Raw genomic sequence first — 17,806 nt, forward strand, 5'->3', positions numbered from 1 at the left:
CATGACTTTGGTGGAATATGTGCCAACTTTAACTGGTTGGATTGAGGGTGACAAAAATAGTTTTTGAATGAGGGGATCAATGTATAAGGCAAATAAAATCGGGGAACATGGACATCCCTGCCTTGTACCTCTTTGCACCTCAATAAATTCTGACTCAGCGCTGCATATAGAAATTTTTGCCCTAGGGTTGGAATATATGGCTTTAATGGCTTTAATAAAGTTGTTCCCAAAGTTCTTTCGTTCCAAGATGTTCCATAGAAACTGCCATGATACTCGATCGAAGGCCTTTTCGGCGTCGAGGAGAATCATCGCCATCTCACCCCCCGTGGTGCCCATGATCTCAAAAAGGGTAATGGCTCTCCGGGTATGATCTGTAGTGCCCTTTCCGGGAATAAAGCCATGTTGCCACGGTAATACAAGTTGTTTGATGACCCTACTCAGCCGATTAGCTAGTATTTTGGCATACAGCTTTGAGTCAGAATTTATCAAGGATATCGGCCTATATGATGAGGGAAGATGAGATGGTTTTCCTTTTTTGTGAAAAATTACTATATTCGTTTGTTTCCAGGAGTCAGGTGGGACTGAGTGATACTGTACTCCGAGAAACAAATCTACTAAAAAGGGTAATATTTGACTACCTAAGATTTTATATAATTCTAGGGTAATTTTGTCAGGACCTGCCGCTTTACCATTGGCGAGTTCGGATAGGGCAATCTCCACCTCCGTAAGCGTAATTTCTCTGTCTAGGTTTGCTTTTACATTATCATCAATCATAGTACTTGAAGCTTGATCTGGGAGCCAACTGTTCAAAAATGTTGTGGTATCAGCATCAGAATATAACACCGCACTATGATAGAGTTTCTGATAATATATTTGGAATACCTTTACAATATCCTGCGTGGATGTATATTCCTTGCCCTCGAATTCGATCATTTTTATGCTACTATATGATTGTTTTTGGCGTGTTTGTAAAGCTAGCTGCTTACCAACATTTTCCCCTGATTCGTATACCTTGGTTTTATTTGCCTGATAGGTTTCAGCGGCTTTCTGGATTAAGGAATTATTAATTTCATTCTTTAGAATCAGTATTTTCTTAATGCTTTCTGAAGTTGAGTCGCCCCGACCTATCTGAGTGGCATGATGGGTCTCGAGGTCAGAAAGTTCTTGCATCAGTTGTGCATTGATATTTTCTTCATTCTTCCTTTTATTGGCTACGAATGAGATAGTTTCTCCCCTTAATGAGGCTTTAAAACAGTCCCAGACCATTATTCTTGACGCACTGAACCGGTTACAGTCAAAATAACTTTGAGCCCAGCTTTTAACATGAGTTATATATCCCTGATTGACCAAGAGTCTCCTATCAAAGGTCCATTTTGGTTTTTTTTTTACTGATTTGGCGGTGTCAAAGATGAAAGTGAGTGCATTATGGTCCGAGATCGTTTTGGGGGACTTCGGTATATCAATGATAGCCAAACCCTCTAAAGATGACATAACATAGTCAATTCTGACATATTTATTGTGGGGATGAGAGAAATATGTGTGACCATCAGTGTTTTTACCTGACAGATCCCATATATCAAATAGGTTATAGCTTTCCATCATCTGCCTTAGTGCATTGAAAACCTTTGGTTTGCGCCCTTTGTAGCTTGATGGCAAACAGTTATCAACAAGCACTCCTACATCGATATTAAAGTCCCCACAAAGAATTAATGGAACTGACCAAGAGGCCAATTCGATTTCTAGCTCTTGAAAAATAGTGGGATCATCAATGTTTGAACCATATATTGCACATATCGTAAGACCAAATTTTAGCTGAACTATGGCCCATCTACCGTTTTTATCAGCCATAATGCGAGTCGGAGGACCCATTATAGGTTTAGCTAGAATAGCTACTCCTCTGGTTTTAGACGATTGGGTTGTGGCTACCATGAGGTTATACCCAGGCAATTTAAGTAGATCTATGTCGACAGCTGCGATATGTGTTTCTTGCAAGCAGAGTATATCAACAGGGCTCTGACGTGTTAACTGAAATAACTGGGCCCTTTTGCTTCTATCATTGAGACCTGCCACATTCCATGCATAGACTCACTCTCCCCATTCAACTTGATACAAACCTATCCTGGTTTTTATATCTTGATCACGTAAATAACAGCTAACCTTATGTTTTATACTAATTCTTTGCTTTCTACGATATAAGTGCCAATCAAAATAAAGTCTTTGCATGTATTTTACCTTTCGAATGAATTTACACATTTTTTTGCATTTCTCCCCCCCAACCCTCCCCCTCCCCCCCTTTCCCACCCTCCCCCTCCCCCTTCCCAACCTTCCCCCCCCACAATCCACCCAATGAGGCATTTAGACTCTAACAAGAGTCTGTTGTGATGGAGAGAAATCCCTACCCAGTGCCACACATAAAAAAAAAAACGTATATCTTCCCTTGTTTATCTGGGCTAAAGAAAAGCGGTGTACAGAAAAAAGACTACACGAAAAAGAAACAATTATATACAATGATATCAGGACCTTATATAAGACCTTATACAGAGCATTAAGGACTCTATCAGAACAGGTCAGTACATATGAGACGGCAGCTACTACTACATCTGAAAAGCTAAATAGTCTCGCAAATCAATTTGGATTTCTAGTTCATTGTATATCAATCGGTTGGTTTAGATTTGATCCCATCAAGCTTCGATCAGGTTTGCACAATGAGGTCCAATATCATACCATCATGATTAGATATAGCTTTAGTTCAGACTATCTAGGAAGTCTTATGCTTTGATTTCCGAAGTGAAACATTTGGTTTGGCCCTTATAAATGACTTTGAGTGTAGCAGGATTATTTAGGTAAACCTGAGTCTTTTTCTCCAGAAAAGGTTTAATCAGTTGACGAAGCCGCCACCTTCGCTCCACTGTAGTGTGGCAAAAGTCGGGCCTTACAAAGTATGAAATTTCACCTCTAGAGTGGTGGGCATCCGGTCTTACTTTCTCAGCGATAGCTTGACGGAGAAGGAAGTTTCCGAAATAGACTAAGATTGCCCTTGGATATTTGCCCTGCAAAGTTGAGGCCCTTACTGTAAATGGTGTTCTGTGGACGCGTTGCACCTCTAGCTCCCAGTTCCAGGTAGACAGTTCAGGGAGTGTATCCCTGAATAGCTGGATCACAAATGCGCGTATATTGTCACCCTCAATTTTTTCTGGAATACCTAAAATTCTGAGGTTGTTACGTCGCATTCGATTCTCCATTTCCTCCAGTTTCCACCTGACATCCTTAAGTTCTGCATCATGCGCGTCTACTTGCTCTTTAACAACAGTTGCCTCAGCTTCATTGACAACTATGCGATCCTCCATATCGACCAGTCTTGCGTTAGAGGCTGCTACTGATTTGGAGAGTTTGCGCACTACACCTTGTACTTTGTGTAATGCTTGTTGAGCCCTACGCCCATCCTTAGAGGTCTGCTCTCTATGGGAGGCTATCGCTTGAAGCACCGTGTCCATAACAGATGTTAACGTGGCATTTTGCTGCTCAAGAAAGGGGGTATCTTCGAGATGGGCTCTGGGGGAGGGAACCTGTGAACCGGAGGCTGTTACCGGAGAATAGTCCCAAAGCAAACTCTCAGCACCATGATGACTTTTTTTCTTTCTTAGCACAGTATGCCTCCTATCTTTGGGTTCACATATGGCAGGATCTAGTTCGAGATCGCTTTCCTGTGAGCTCACGTTAGAACCCGTGTGAAGGTCAGAATCAGAGTAGGAACAGGAGTCTGAGTCTGTGTCTAATTCTTGAGACAATACCCCCTCAGAGATGGTGAAAAACTCGGATGGTTCCTTGTCTGTGTCTGATGCTATGCCCATCCCCCCTTCAAGATCGTATAGTGGGACCACTAGGGCCCGCTCGCTGCTTAAATGTTGCGGAGGGTTGGTATTCTCATTAATTAGCCTAGGAGAAACAGTTTCGGGAGGCAGGATGTTCGTATGGGGCTGCACTGGAATTAGTACTGTATCAGGAGATTTGGCATTTTGGAGGGTGGGTGTAGCCTGTACTAAGTGTAATGTAGGTGCAGGCCTACCTTCCTTCTGGATCTGTTCCAGACCTCTCTGTGCCGGTCCAAGCCCCACTGCCGATGCTTTTTGTGTTGTTGATGTTGGTGTTGCAGTCGCAGATAATGCTACTATACTAGGCGCCCCTGGCGTGTCCAAAAGTCCGTCATTCGCCTGAGCATGTGTAGTGCTCTGTTTCAATACGGCTGAATCAACTTCTGCCACTTCTGTACAGGCATCTGCAGAGGCATCCGCTCCGTAGACCGGGTCTGATACTGCAAGAGAAGCAGGGAGAGCAGATAGCAAATCCGCGCCGGTGAGAGCTGCAGGAGGTGCGGGAGGCGCTGCAATCAGCGTCCCGCTTGTTGCGTGGTAGGTGGAGGGGAAGGGAGCAATCACCGGAGGAGCAGAACCGGCAGGCGTTTTCTGTAGTAGGTCCACCACAGAGGGACCCGGACCTGGTATAGTAGGAGTTTTTGCCGCCTTGGCTCGCTTCTGGGATATCTGCACTTGAGCGGCATCGGGGCCGACAGCTTCATCGGTCACGGATCCGGATCCACCAGTGTCAGCGCCAGCGCGTCTTGCTGACAGTTTCAGGTCACGAAGGGCTTGTTTGGCCGCTCGAGTTTTGGAGGCGGCTGCGACCGCTGCTGCATTCTTCGGGGCCATCTGCTCAGTGAGACCAACAGAGTCCGCCCCCGCCACAATGGACAGTTGCCTCCCTGCTTTGTCGTCTCTGTATCGATCACCGGCAAAGTCCTTATTAACCCCTTCGCTGCTAATGACAAGGGTAACTCGTCATGGAGTTTCCATTGATTTCAATGGAAATTACATGGACCTACTAGCACGTGAAAAAAGTCTCAACACCGCAAAGCCGAGGACTGAGGCCACCAAGTGAAGACTTGAGCGAGACCACCCTGTTGAGGATGGCGGATTCTGCCGGGTAGGTTCCATGCATACATTATATCCACTGCTTCACTGCTTCACTTGCGATGGAGTCTTCGTATTTCCCTTACTATTCTTTAGTGTTCTTTAGTATTCATGCCGATAAGTCCATTCTTTACCGAGATACCTCCTAGCCCATAGATTAAGGCACTGGTCAGAGGACGTCTCACAGCGGTCTAGGGAGCCGCCGCCATCTTGCCCTCGCGCGAGAACACCCCTTTTCAAATTTACTCTCTCATTCTCTTTTTCTACATGCTGTCCAACATTTTTTTTGATCTACATATGTTCTGTAAGAAATACTTAGTTGTCTTACCAGTAGCTTTGTTCCTGTTTTTTGAAGTATTTGTTGTGGAAGAGTGCTGTAATTCCGTTGCTGTTTTTGTTTTTTTGCGGTTATCATGTTTTCTTCTCCTTTGTCTTGAGGGCATCTTTCCTTACTATTGAAATCTTGTTTTCAATCTGTGTTAAAGAAAAAAATAGCACATTATAGACCACTATTACCAAACAACAAAGCAATGACAAAAAGCAAACGGTCTATTCAGGGTTACAGATCAGGTGAGGATTCTCCAGGGGTGCAGAAGAGGTGAGGCCTGTATTGAAGAGTGGAGTGGAAGACAGCTCTGTCCACAGGTACAAAGAAGATGAGACCTGTGTCTAAGAGTGCAGTAGGGGATAGGCTTCATGAAGTCTAGTCCACTGCACTCTTACACACAGCCTTCACCACCTATGCTTCCCAGGAAAGGCCTCTCTCCCACTACAGCCTTGAACAAAGACCTCACCTCCTCTGTCCCTCTGGACATGCCTCACCTCATCTGCACAATCTACTTCCTAATCTGAAGTAACACAGGTGACATTATTGTGAAAGGATGAAATATATGTATTTAATCATGCAGACATTATTTATTCCTTCTCAAAAATCTAAAACTCATTGATTTGCACCAACATCGTTTTTTAAATAACATTTTAGACACACACTGCAGGTCCTATGGACAAGCATTCAGTGTCCATGAGTACAGTGGAGAGGACTGACCTCCTCTCACCCTTGGACAAGCCCCACCTCATCTGTGTCCTCTGGACAGGCCTCAATGTATTGAGTATAAATGATGGTTACTGGGTGCAGATGAGGTGACGCATGTCCAAGGGTGTAAATAAGCTGAGTCCTGTCTAAGGATACAGATTAGTTGAAGTCTATTCAGGGTTGCAGATGAGGTGAGGATTGTCTAGGGGTGCAGGAGAGGTGAGGTCTGTATTGAAGAGTGCAGTGGAAGAAAGGTCTGTCCACGGGTACAAAGAAGGTGAGACCTGTGTTTAAGAGTGCAGTGTGGGATAGGCTTCATAAAGTCTAGTCCACTGCACTCTTAAACACAGGCCTCACCACCTATACTCCCCAGGAAAGGCCTCTCTCCCACTACAGTCTTGAACACAGACCTCACCTCCTCCGTCCCTCTGGACATGCCTCACCCCAACTGCACAATCTACTTCCTATTCTGAGGAAACACAGGTGACATTATTGTGAAAGGTTGAAATATATTTATTTAATCATGCAGACACTATTTATTCCTTCTCAAAAATCTAAAAGCCATTAATTTTCCCAAAAATCGTTTTTGACATCACATTTAAGAAACACAGAACAGCACCTATGTACAAGCATTCCATGTCACTACTAAAAGTTCACAATTTTACAAAATACAATTCCTCTATGCAAACAAACTCAATGTGCTTCCTACACTGAGTTAACAAACACAGGTAACATCATTCTGAAAAGGTCAAATTTATTTCTTTCAGCATGCAAACACTATTTATTCCATCTCAAAAATGTAAATCCCATTCATTTTCCCCAAAATCGTTTTTGACTTCACATTCAAGAAACACAGCACAGGTCCTATGTACAAGCATTCCGTGTCATTACTGAAACCTCACTATTTTATAAAATACAATTCCTCTATGCAAACAAACTCAATGTGCTTCCTACACTGAGTTAACACAGGTAACATCATTGTAAAGAGTCAAATTGACGCCTGTGTCTAAGAGTGCAGTCGGGGATAGGCTTCATAAAGCCTAGTCCACTGCACTCTTAGACACTAGCCTCACCACCTATGCTCCCAGGAAAGCCCTCTCTCCCACTACAGTCTTGAACAAAGGCCTCACCTCCTCCGTACCTCTGGACATGCCTCACCTCATCTACACAATCTACTTCCTAATGTGAGGTAACACAGGTAACATCATTGTGAAAGGGGCGCATTTATTTCTTTAAGTATGCAGACACTCTTTATTCCTTCTCAAAAATGTAAAAGCCATTCATTTTCCCCAAAATCGTTTTTCACATCACATTTAAGAAACACAGCACAGCTCCTATGAACAAGCATTCATGTCACTACTGAAACTTCACAATTTTACAAAATACAATTCCTCTATGCAGTACAAACTTTTTACCAAGCATTATCAAAAAGCATGACATAAAGCAACATTAAAAAACCACAATTTGCTTCCAAATCTTCTCCATAGAGTATACAAGTCTCTATGTATATTAAATGAATCATTACTCACCTTTACAAATGCTTTAGGAGATTAAGAACAGTGTCAGACACACACACCAATATTTCTTTAGCAGAGCAAAAGGTATGTACTCCAGGCACTGCAACCATGAATGGCACAGAGAACCTCTAATTCTACACACATATTGCACATGATAACCAATCAAAACTCTTCGCTCTCTATTTTCAAACCAACACCCTTCCCCCCTCAGCCTTTTCTACCTGTTACCATAGCAACTCCCTCCTCACTAAGCTCTCAGGGTTAAAAGTTTATTCTACAATGTTGCAAATGAACTAAGCAAGGATGTTTGACCTCTCAATACACCAGCTTATCCGCTGCAATCTTTCTTTAAATGACTTTTTCTTAACCATTCAAATTGCTTCTTTCACAGAACAGAACCATGCACCCTAACTTCCAGTTTTCAACTATCTGAATCCACCAATCATTGCTTGTGATTGAAGAGCACTGAAACTCCACCGTTTTTTTTCTCCAAACTCATACTGTTCCAACTGCCATTTCATTCCCACACTTCATCTGACTGCACCAGAACCTCCTCTTACCATGTATTCTGTATGGATTATTGGACATAGCTACATTCACTGGGCTCAAAGGTATGCAGCTATCAGAAATTTTCACAACCTTGATTTACCAAATGTGCACATAAAATGGATTGGCCAAAGAGGATTGAGATGTCATCAATTGATACCAGTGGTGAAAACCTTTCACCATCTGCCACACCCTGACCTTATAATTTTGCACTGTGGTGGAAATGACCTAGGCACTTTGACTGGGGTAGGTCTGGAAATGGTTTTAAAGGACACCTTTGGGCAATTGATGACACTTTTTCCACAAACTGCCTTGGTATATTCCAATATATGCCAAAGGCAGAAATGGAAGTGGTCCAACCAATTTTGTCCACAATTTGAGAAAGCACGGAAACATGTGAATAAATCTGTTTCTGCTTACATGAGAGACTATGGAATGGGTTCAATATACAACAACAACTTGCGTTACAACATGCAAGATATCTACAGAGGAGATGGTGTGCACTTCTCAGATGAGGGGAATAGAATATTCCTCCTGAATTTAAGATTGTGCATTGGAACCTACTTGTAGGTACCTAAATCAGCCCCAGAACCCAAAAGCTCTTTTCAGGGCTACCCTACCTCTGATCACTCCAAATGATTATCTTTTTCTAACTTTTTTCACTGTTTTTCACTAAAGTACGCTCCCCGGTACGCTTCCCGGTGCGCGTATCGGGCGCTCCCCCCGCGAAAATTAGAAAACAAATAGTTTTTTTGGGCCTATATGGGCCTCCTAAGCCCCCCTCAGAAAACCTAGGGGGTCAGGGAGTGTCTACCGTGCCCCCTTTTACCCATTTCCAACGTTGTTTGTCCTCCATCTTGTGTCTCAATTCTTCCGAAACACAAGATGGAGGACTCCCGTAGCGCTGCCGGTACGCGTACCGGGGCACGCACCGGGAAGCGCTCCCAAAAAATATTAAAAGTTAATTTACATAAAAACCACTGGAGACACTTTCACCAAATATAGAATAGGCCCTACTACATACCAATCCCTACCATTTTCCCAAATTTGGTGGAATTCCATTGAGCCATTTGAGCTGTAGCATTGTCTAAATATCCTGAGGTAAATTACATGACAAAAAGACATCTGAAGTGTTAGAATTTACAACCAATTAAAATGTTACTTTCATTTTCTACTTTTTTTTCCTGACATTTGATTGGTTATGTACATGAATATAAATGAAAAATGAGAGGGAAACACGGCCATTTTGACTACAACTACCTGAGGTACATCTTGAAAGGATTTTCACATTTTTTCTTCTTCACCTCTATGTAAAGTAAGTTGATAATTTGTAAGGGGCACTTTAAGTTAATTTGTAAAAACGTTTTCTGATAGTTATTTACTGTCCCTCTGCTATAGTTATACATAGAGATAGGCTCCTCTGTTATATTTATGGATTGACTTAGGCTTCTCTGCTATAATTATGAATTTACTTACGCTTCTTCACAGGCACTTTTCTATGTTTCTACTTCCTGCCTGTTACCATACACTGCCCAAAGTTAACTTCACTGTTAAAAAATCAGAACTACCTGTCTGAGCTTAAACCCAACAGTGCCCTAACTCTACTGATATAGTTATTTTTTATGCAATTTACAGCAAAAAAATGGAAGGGGAGCAAGAAAACATCAATCTTTCCTTCAAGATTACATATGTGGAGATTCTTAATGAAGATTTTGTTGAAGAAGATTTTATGGATCAGTCTTTGGATCAACAATTTATTGAATGTTTACAAGATATAGAAACATGCATTTTTGAGGAGATTCCAGATGATCTAATGCTGGAAGTTTTATTGAACTATGAAAATTCTAACCAATACATTTTTATTTAATAATTAAAAATTGTTTGAGACATTATTCATTTTTATATCTAATTCATGAAGTACTACCAAAATGATTATGTTTATATTATAGTATAAAGTGAAACTTACAGTATACTGTGCAATTTTAAAACATGATAAGGGAGCAGGGTAGACTACCCATGATCCCCTAGGTCTTCTCAGGGAGTACTTAAAGGATTTATATATTATATTATAGTATAAAGTGAAACTTCCAGTATACTGTGCAATTTTAAAACATCATAAGGGAGCAGGGTAGACTACCCGTGATCCCCTAGGTCTTCTCAGGGAGTACTTAAAGGATCTGTTTCTGCTTTCCTGACAGACTATGGTATGGATTCCATATTCCACAATAACTTCTGTAACAACATGCAAGATATCTACAGAAAAAAGGTGTACATTGAATTTAGGACTCTGCATTGGTACCTACATGTTGGTACTTAAATCACCCACACAACACAACAACTCTATTCAGAGCTACCCTACCTCTAAGCACTTTAAATTATTATTTTACTGTTTCACTGAGTTTTCCCCATGTGTGGGGGGGAGGTGTGTGTGGGGGATGCTGGGGTGTGTCTGTGAGGTGTGTGTGTGTGTGTGTCTTTGGGGGTGAGGTGTATAGGTGTGTGTAGGTGTGTGGGGTATATGGGTGTGGGTGGGGGTGTGGGTGTGTAAGGTGTGTGTGTGGGTGTGTGGGGTGTTTGAGTGTAGGTGGAGGTGTGGGTGTGTGAGGTGTGTGTGGGAGATGTGTGGGTGTGGGGGGTATGTGTGTAGGATGTGTGTGTATGTGTGGGATGTGTGGGTGTGTCTGTGAGGTGTGTGTGTGTGGCGGGGGAGGGAGGTGTGTGTGTGGGATGTGTGGGGTGTGTCTGTGAGGTATCTGTGTGTGCGTGTGTGTGTGTGTGTTGGGGGGGTGAGGTGTGTGTGTGGGTGTGTGTGGGTGTGGGGAGGTGTGGGTGTGGATGTGTACATGTACATGTATTTATATAGCGCAAATCACCGACACGGTATCTAAGCGCTTGCTTAGGAAACCCGTCCTGGTATTCCCCTGTGAGATACCCCGGCAGGGTATCCACAAGGTGAAAGCCAGGCATCCCGCCGCGAGGGGCCGTAGTGGAGATTAAGCAAGCTATTGCCCAGAGTCGCAGAGTGTGACCCCGTGAGTCAAGTAGGCACCGGAGTGAGAATTATCGAGTCCGTGGAATTTTAGAGCCCGAGACCCGCCGAGGCGGGGAAGTGAACCCTGGTCCACGGCCGATCTCAGCTTCCGGGTCTGCCGCCTCTAACCACTGAGCCACACTTCTCCTGTGTCGGTGTGGGGGTGTGGGCTGTTTGGGTGTGGGTGGAGGTGTGCGTGTGTAAGGTATGTGTGGGGAGTGTGTGGCTGTGGGGGTGTGGGGTTGTGTGCGTGTGGGTGTATATGGGACGTACTTTTAGGTCCCTGAAACAGCCACAGTACCCAAAAGCTCTTTTCAGAGCTACCCTACCTCTAATCACTCAAAATGATTGTTTTTACACTACTATTTTCACTTTTTTTCACCAAAGAACGCTCCCCGGTACGCTCACCGGGGTGCGTACCGGGCGCTCCCCCGCGAAAATCGAAAAAAAAAAAATGTTTCACCCGTGGGACCCTTTTTTGGCCAATATTAATTAAACAAATCTGGTGATTCGAGCACTGCTGAGGTTGTTTAGTAGTATTTCAAAGGTTTACTGTGCTCCAGGAACACCCTCTACTCCGGGGTGTGGCGTATAATCAAAGGGACTCACAAGTTCACAATCAACTCGTATGCCTGGGCACAAGTGTGTGCTGTGATCCAGCAAAATTTCTAATAAAATGATTAATAACTAAAAGGTCTTGTACATTCCTTCTTTATTGCTAATCCATAGATTATCACGACATTTCAATGTTGCTCCACATCAAATGCCTCCATCAATACTGTTCTTTACATTTTATTCATTTTAATCTCCAAAACATGGCCTCCAATGGCCTCCCAATGCATTTCGGCGCAAGCCAGCGCCTTTATCAAGGGATCTGCAAGTTATAAATAATGATGATTACCACCAACTCGTAAGCTACAAACAAAACTACATGCAGTAAAAATACTGCCAATATACATTTCCAAAATACCGTAGATGTCAAGTTATATACACGATTGGTAAACTGGTTGCTAACACGGGGCTGTCTAAAAACGCGCTGCGCTTGCCTATGGTCTGCTAAACTCAGGTTCTTGCTACGCGAAGTGGCGGGAACAGTTAAGGAATAATAGAGGAGGAGTTAAGGTTATAGCCTAGCGCTCTGGATTATGGTACTTGTAGGCATACGCGTCAACTAAAACCGTGTACTACTACGTGTAGGTGCGGAACGAAGGTTGGAGTGTCCGCTGCGCTATGCATTCTGGAATATGTATTCAAACATATATATAACCTTAACTCCTCCTCTATTATTCCTTAACTGTTCCCGCCACTTCGCGTAGCAAGAACCTGAGTTTAGCAGACCATCGGGAGCGGCATCCTGACTCATTGCGGTAAGCGCGATTACATTTAACGGCCTTAGAAGCGACAGCATAGGGCAGTTACCTCTTAAGCATTCAGTCAAGTCTTTGAGCAGACATTGCGGTTGTCGCCAGGATGTTTACAGAACCACCCCTTGCCGCGTAATGCGCACCGAGATACATGGACGAGTCATAGATTAGCTACATAGAGCAGCAGCAAATAATCCCAACTAGCGTGTGCAGTATATTCCTTAAGTTGATTCTTGCACCAGGAACTATCAAGTCATTTTTTAGGCAAGCGCAGCGCGTTTTTAGACAGCCCCGTGTTAGCAACCAGTTTACCAATCGTGTATATAACTTGACATCTACGGTATTTTGGAAATGTATATTGGCAGTATTTTTACTGCATGTAGTTTTGTTTGTAGCTTACGAGTTGGTGGTAATCATCATTATTTATAACTTGCAGATCCCTTGATAAAGGCGCTGGCTTGTGCCGAAATGCATTGGGAGGCCATTGGAGGCCATGTTTTGGAGATTAAAATGAATAAAATGTAAAGAACAGTATTGATGGAGGCATTTGATGTGGAGCAACATTGAAATGTCGTGATAATCTATGGATTACCAATAAAGAAGGAATGTACAAGAACTTTTAGTTATTAATCATTTTATTAGAAATTTTGCTGGATCACAGCACACACTTGTGCCCAGGCATACGAGTTGATTGTGAACTTGTGAGTCCCTTTGACCCTTTTATGGCCCCCACATCAAACCTAGGGTGTCAGGGGGTCTACCCTGCCCCCTTTTGGTTATTTCCCCCTTTGTTTTTGCCACCTCCTGTGTCTCGATCCTAACGAGACACAAGATGGCGGCCGCTCCGGACTGTTTGGAATGTTTACAGACACCCGAGAGCCAATCAGCTTTCTGTGCGCAAGTCGCGTGGCGCGCTCGGAGCGCTCCCCGGTGCGCGTACCGGGGCGCGCTTATAGATATATATATTTTTTTAACCTAAATTACTCAAAATCCTCTGGATCACATATCTTGAGACATAGCAAAGGCACATCGGGCTACCAGTCCCTACAATTTTGCCAAGTTTGGTGAAAATCCATTCAGCCGTTCGAGCTAAAAGTGAGTCCGACTGCCCTATGGAAATTAACATGGGGAAAACACGTTTTGGGACCCCCCTTTTATCTCGGCCCCCGCTTGACGGATCCCCCCCAAACTTTCAGGGAAGGACCGGAGTTGAGGAAAATTTCTGGCAGATTCCTCAACCGGCACCAAAGTTATTCCCAATAGAATGTTGCGATTTCCCTATGGAAAACAATCCTAACTATAACTACCTACTGGCGACCGCCAGTAGGTAATATATATATATATATATATATATATATATATATATATATATATATATATATATATATATATATATATATATATATATATATATATATATATCCAAGACAACATGCCTCCGGGCACAGGAGCCCCAGACTCTACAGGGCGGCCTCACAAAAATGGTCCCGGAGAGACCCATCGATTGACACACCATCAAGAAAAACGGTGAGGCCCAATACCGGAGATAAGCCTTTTAATTGCAGACACAGCAGCGCAAAAAATACTCCATTTCCTTACGCGTTTCAGCAACTTCATGCCTTGTTCACCGGTGGAGTGAGTCAGTGCAAAATGCCAAGTGCCATAGTGCGCGCCTTTAAAAATGCAAATCACGTGACAGCTTATCATACTTCAGTTCCCATGATGCATTATAGTGGGCTTTGTACTGCGTGGAATTTTGTAACATCCATCCGGCTTTCAATTGAGTTCTTGTATTCTCCCTGCATCAAAATAGTGGAATAATAAATTCGAACTGTCGAATGTTCATTCTACTTGCCAGTGCTCCGTGTTTTAAAGTCTCTGCAAACAAAGCCTGATCTCCGGCACGATCACAGTGGGGGTCACCCCACTTAGAATCCCTTCCTGCACAGCCACAACTTTGCAAATTAGCATTTCCATCGGTTGGTATGTTGCGATGAGTGAGTCAGGCCCCAGATAAATATCCAAGACAACATGCCTCCGGGCACAGGAGCCCCAGACTCTACAGGGCGGCCTCACAAAAATGGTCCCAGAGAGACCCATCGATTGACACACCATCAAGAAAAACGGTGAGGCCCAATACCGGAGACAAGCCTTTTAATTGCAGACACAGCAGCGCTAAAAATACTCCATTTCCTTACGCGTTTCAGCAACTTCATGCCTTGTTCACAGGTGGAGTGAGTCAGTGCAAAATGCCAAGTGCCATAGTGCGCGCCTTTAAAAATGCAAATCACGTGCCAGTTTATCATACTTCAGTTCCCATGATGCATTATAGTGGGCTTTGTACTGCGTGGAATTTTGGAACATCCATCCGCCTTTCAATTAAGTTCTTTTATCCTCCCTGCATCAAAATAGTGGAATAATAAATTCGAACTGTCCAATGTTCATTCTACTTGCCAGTGCTCCGTGTTTTAAGGTCTCTGCAAACAAAGCCTGATCTCCGGCACGATCACAGTGGGGGTCACCCCACTAAGAATCCCTTCCTGCACAGCCACAACTTTGCAAATTAGCATTTCCATCGGTTGGTGTGTGGCGATGAGTGAGTCAGGCCCCAGATAAATATCCAAGACAACATGCCTCCGGGCACAGGAGCCCCAGACTCTACAGGGCGGCCTCACAAAAATGGTCCCGGAGAGACCCATCGATTGACACACCATCAAGAAAAACGGTGAGGCCCAATACCGGAGACAAGCCTTTTAATTGCAGACACAGCAGCGCAAAAATACTACATTTCCTTATGCATTTCAGCAACTTCATGCCTTGTTCGCTGGTGGAGTGAGTCAGGCCTCGTGGGGCCTTACTATCCAATTCGATTATATATCTCGTTTCTAACAGATGCAACTTGGCATCTCTATCGCCCCCTCTCTTTAATGGTAAAACACAATCAATAGCGAAATACTGCAAGCCTGCAGGATCACTATTGTGAGCTTTTTCGAAGTGGCGAGCCACAGGATAAGACCGGTCTTTACCTACTATTGCCCAAATGTGTTGTAGCACCCGCTTATTCACCTGTAAGCGAGTGCTATATATATATATATATATATATATATTCCTCCGAGATACTCCAAATTTTTCGCCCAATCTTCCGGGTGGAGTGAAACCGGCAGAGTCAACCGGTAATTATTATTCTTGAAAACATAGTACCATTCACGCTCTCAGACATTGAAAAACACAGCAGGCAGGATTCTGTGCAGCAAAATTGGGGATTTATTTAGGCCATAAACCCGCCGTTAACAGAATCCTGCCTGCTGTGCTTTTCAATGTCTGAGAGCGTGAATGGTACTACGTTTTCAAGAATATATATATATATATATATATATATATATATATATATATATTCACTGAAAAAAACATAGGTTATAGACCATATATAGTTAGGGATTAGCATTTACAAAACCTTATTTTACTCACACAAAACCATTGAAATTCCATATATAGTTAGTTGTACTAACTATATATCGCGCACCCGCAATCCACTGCTGATCATGTCACATATTACATCATTCATGACATGGTCAGTGACATCACTGATGACATCACTGATGACATCTCAAATGACATCACTGATGACATCACTGATGACATCTCAAATGTCTTACATATTGAAGAATGAGTGGATGTATAAGTGTCTGGATGAAGGATTTAGTAGGTGTGTGACTGACTGTATGAGTGAGTGATTAAATGTGTGTCACTGAGTGCATGGGTTAGTGAGTAAACTGTCTTAATTTGTGCATCATTATGTCTGTTGTTCTGTAAACTGCTGCATGTGTTGATCAGTAGCTATATGAGTAAGTATATGGGTTATTGATTGGTTGCCCAAGTATTTGTATGGGAGACTGAGTGTGTGTGTGGGTGGCTGGGAGGTGTATGACTCTGTGCATAGATGTGTAAGCAGTTGATTCACTAGATATATGGATTCAAAAGTGCATGTGGAAACAGGTGTATGGGCGGTTGACTGAGTGCATTGGTGAGTGAATGGATATCTGAGTGCTACATGTCAAAGTAAGAACATATGTAAAACACAGTACATGTGAGAGTTGACATATATAAATAACTGTGCATAAGAGCCCGTGAATGTGTGAGTGGCTGTATTGATCATTGTGAACTTGTATCAGGGATTGTAAAAGAGAGTAAATATGTGTTAGTATATGTTTGAATAAGTAAGGTATGTATAACTGTATAGTTGAGGAAATGGAGGTGTAATTGATTCTTTGCATGACTGAGTAGGTGTGTGAGTAACTCCATGGATGAGTGACAGTCTGTGAGTGTCTGTTTACACTGAGTGTATCTAAGGTTATTTTAGAGTCTGAAGAAGTTCATCGTATTATCACATGAATGATGTCATCAGTGATGTCATCAGTAATGTCAAATGAGATGTCATCAGTGATGTCATCAGTCATGTCATTGAGATGTCATCAGTGATGTCATCAGTGATGTCATTTGAGATGTCATCAGTGATGTCATCAGTGATGTCACTGACCATGTCATGAATGATGTAATATGTGACATGATCAGCAGTGGATTGCGGGTGCGCGATATATAGTTAGTACAACTAACTATATATGGAATTTCAATGGTTTTGTGTGAGTAAAATAAGGTTTTGTAAATGCTAATCCCTAACTATATATGGTCTATAACCTATGGTTTTTTCAGTGAATTTTCAAGGTTTTGTAAATGCTAATTCCTAACTATATATGGTCTATAACCTATGGTTTTTTCAGTGAATTTCAATGGTTTTTTAATAGCAAATATCAAAACCTTTACAATGTATTCTTCTTTAAATCGAACATTTTTTTTTACATGTTTTTAATACAATTTTTTTAAAATTATTTTTATTGTTTCGCTCCCGGTACGCGAACCGGTTAGCTTCCCGTTAGCTCAATTCGGAGCCGCGACCCGGTCCGCGAACCGGTAAACGTTCCGTTTGCGCAACTGTCGCGTTAGAAAACAACATCGTGACGCGTCGCGTCAGCATGACGTTTCGCGTTCTCGCGTGATACGTCATATGACGTGCTACGTTAGTGTACCCGGAAGCGCAGCGGTACGCGAACCGGAAGCGATCCGCGGCGCCGACCGCGTAACGTAAACACAGCAGGTCATGTGACTCGGTAATAACACTTTTCATTGGTTCATTTCACTTTTGGTTTCCTAATGATGTAATACTAGGTCATGTGATCTAAAATGAACACTTTTCATTGGTTTAGAACTTTTGCTTTTCCCAAATGATGAAAACCCCTCCTTCTTTCCTCACTCTGACTTTCATCTTGGTGAGAGAAAGACCCTTTATTTAC

Source organism: Lissotriton helveticus, chromosome 8, assembly GCF_964261635.1.
Source record: "Lissotriton helveticus chromosome 8, aLisHel1.1, whole genome shotgun sequence".
Lineage (NCBI taxonomy): Eukaryota > Metazoa > Chordata > Amphibia > Caudata > Salamandridae > Lissotriton > Lissotriton helveticus.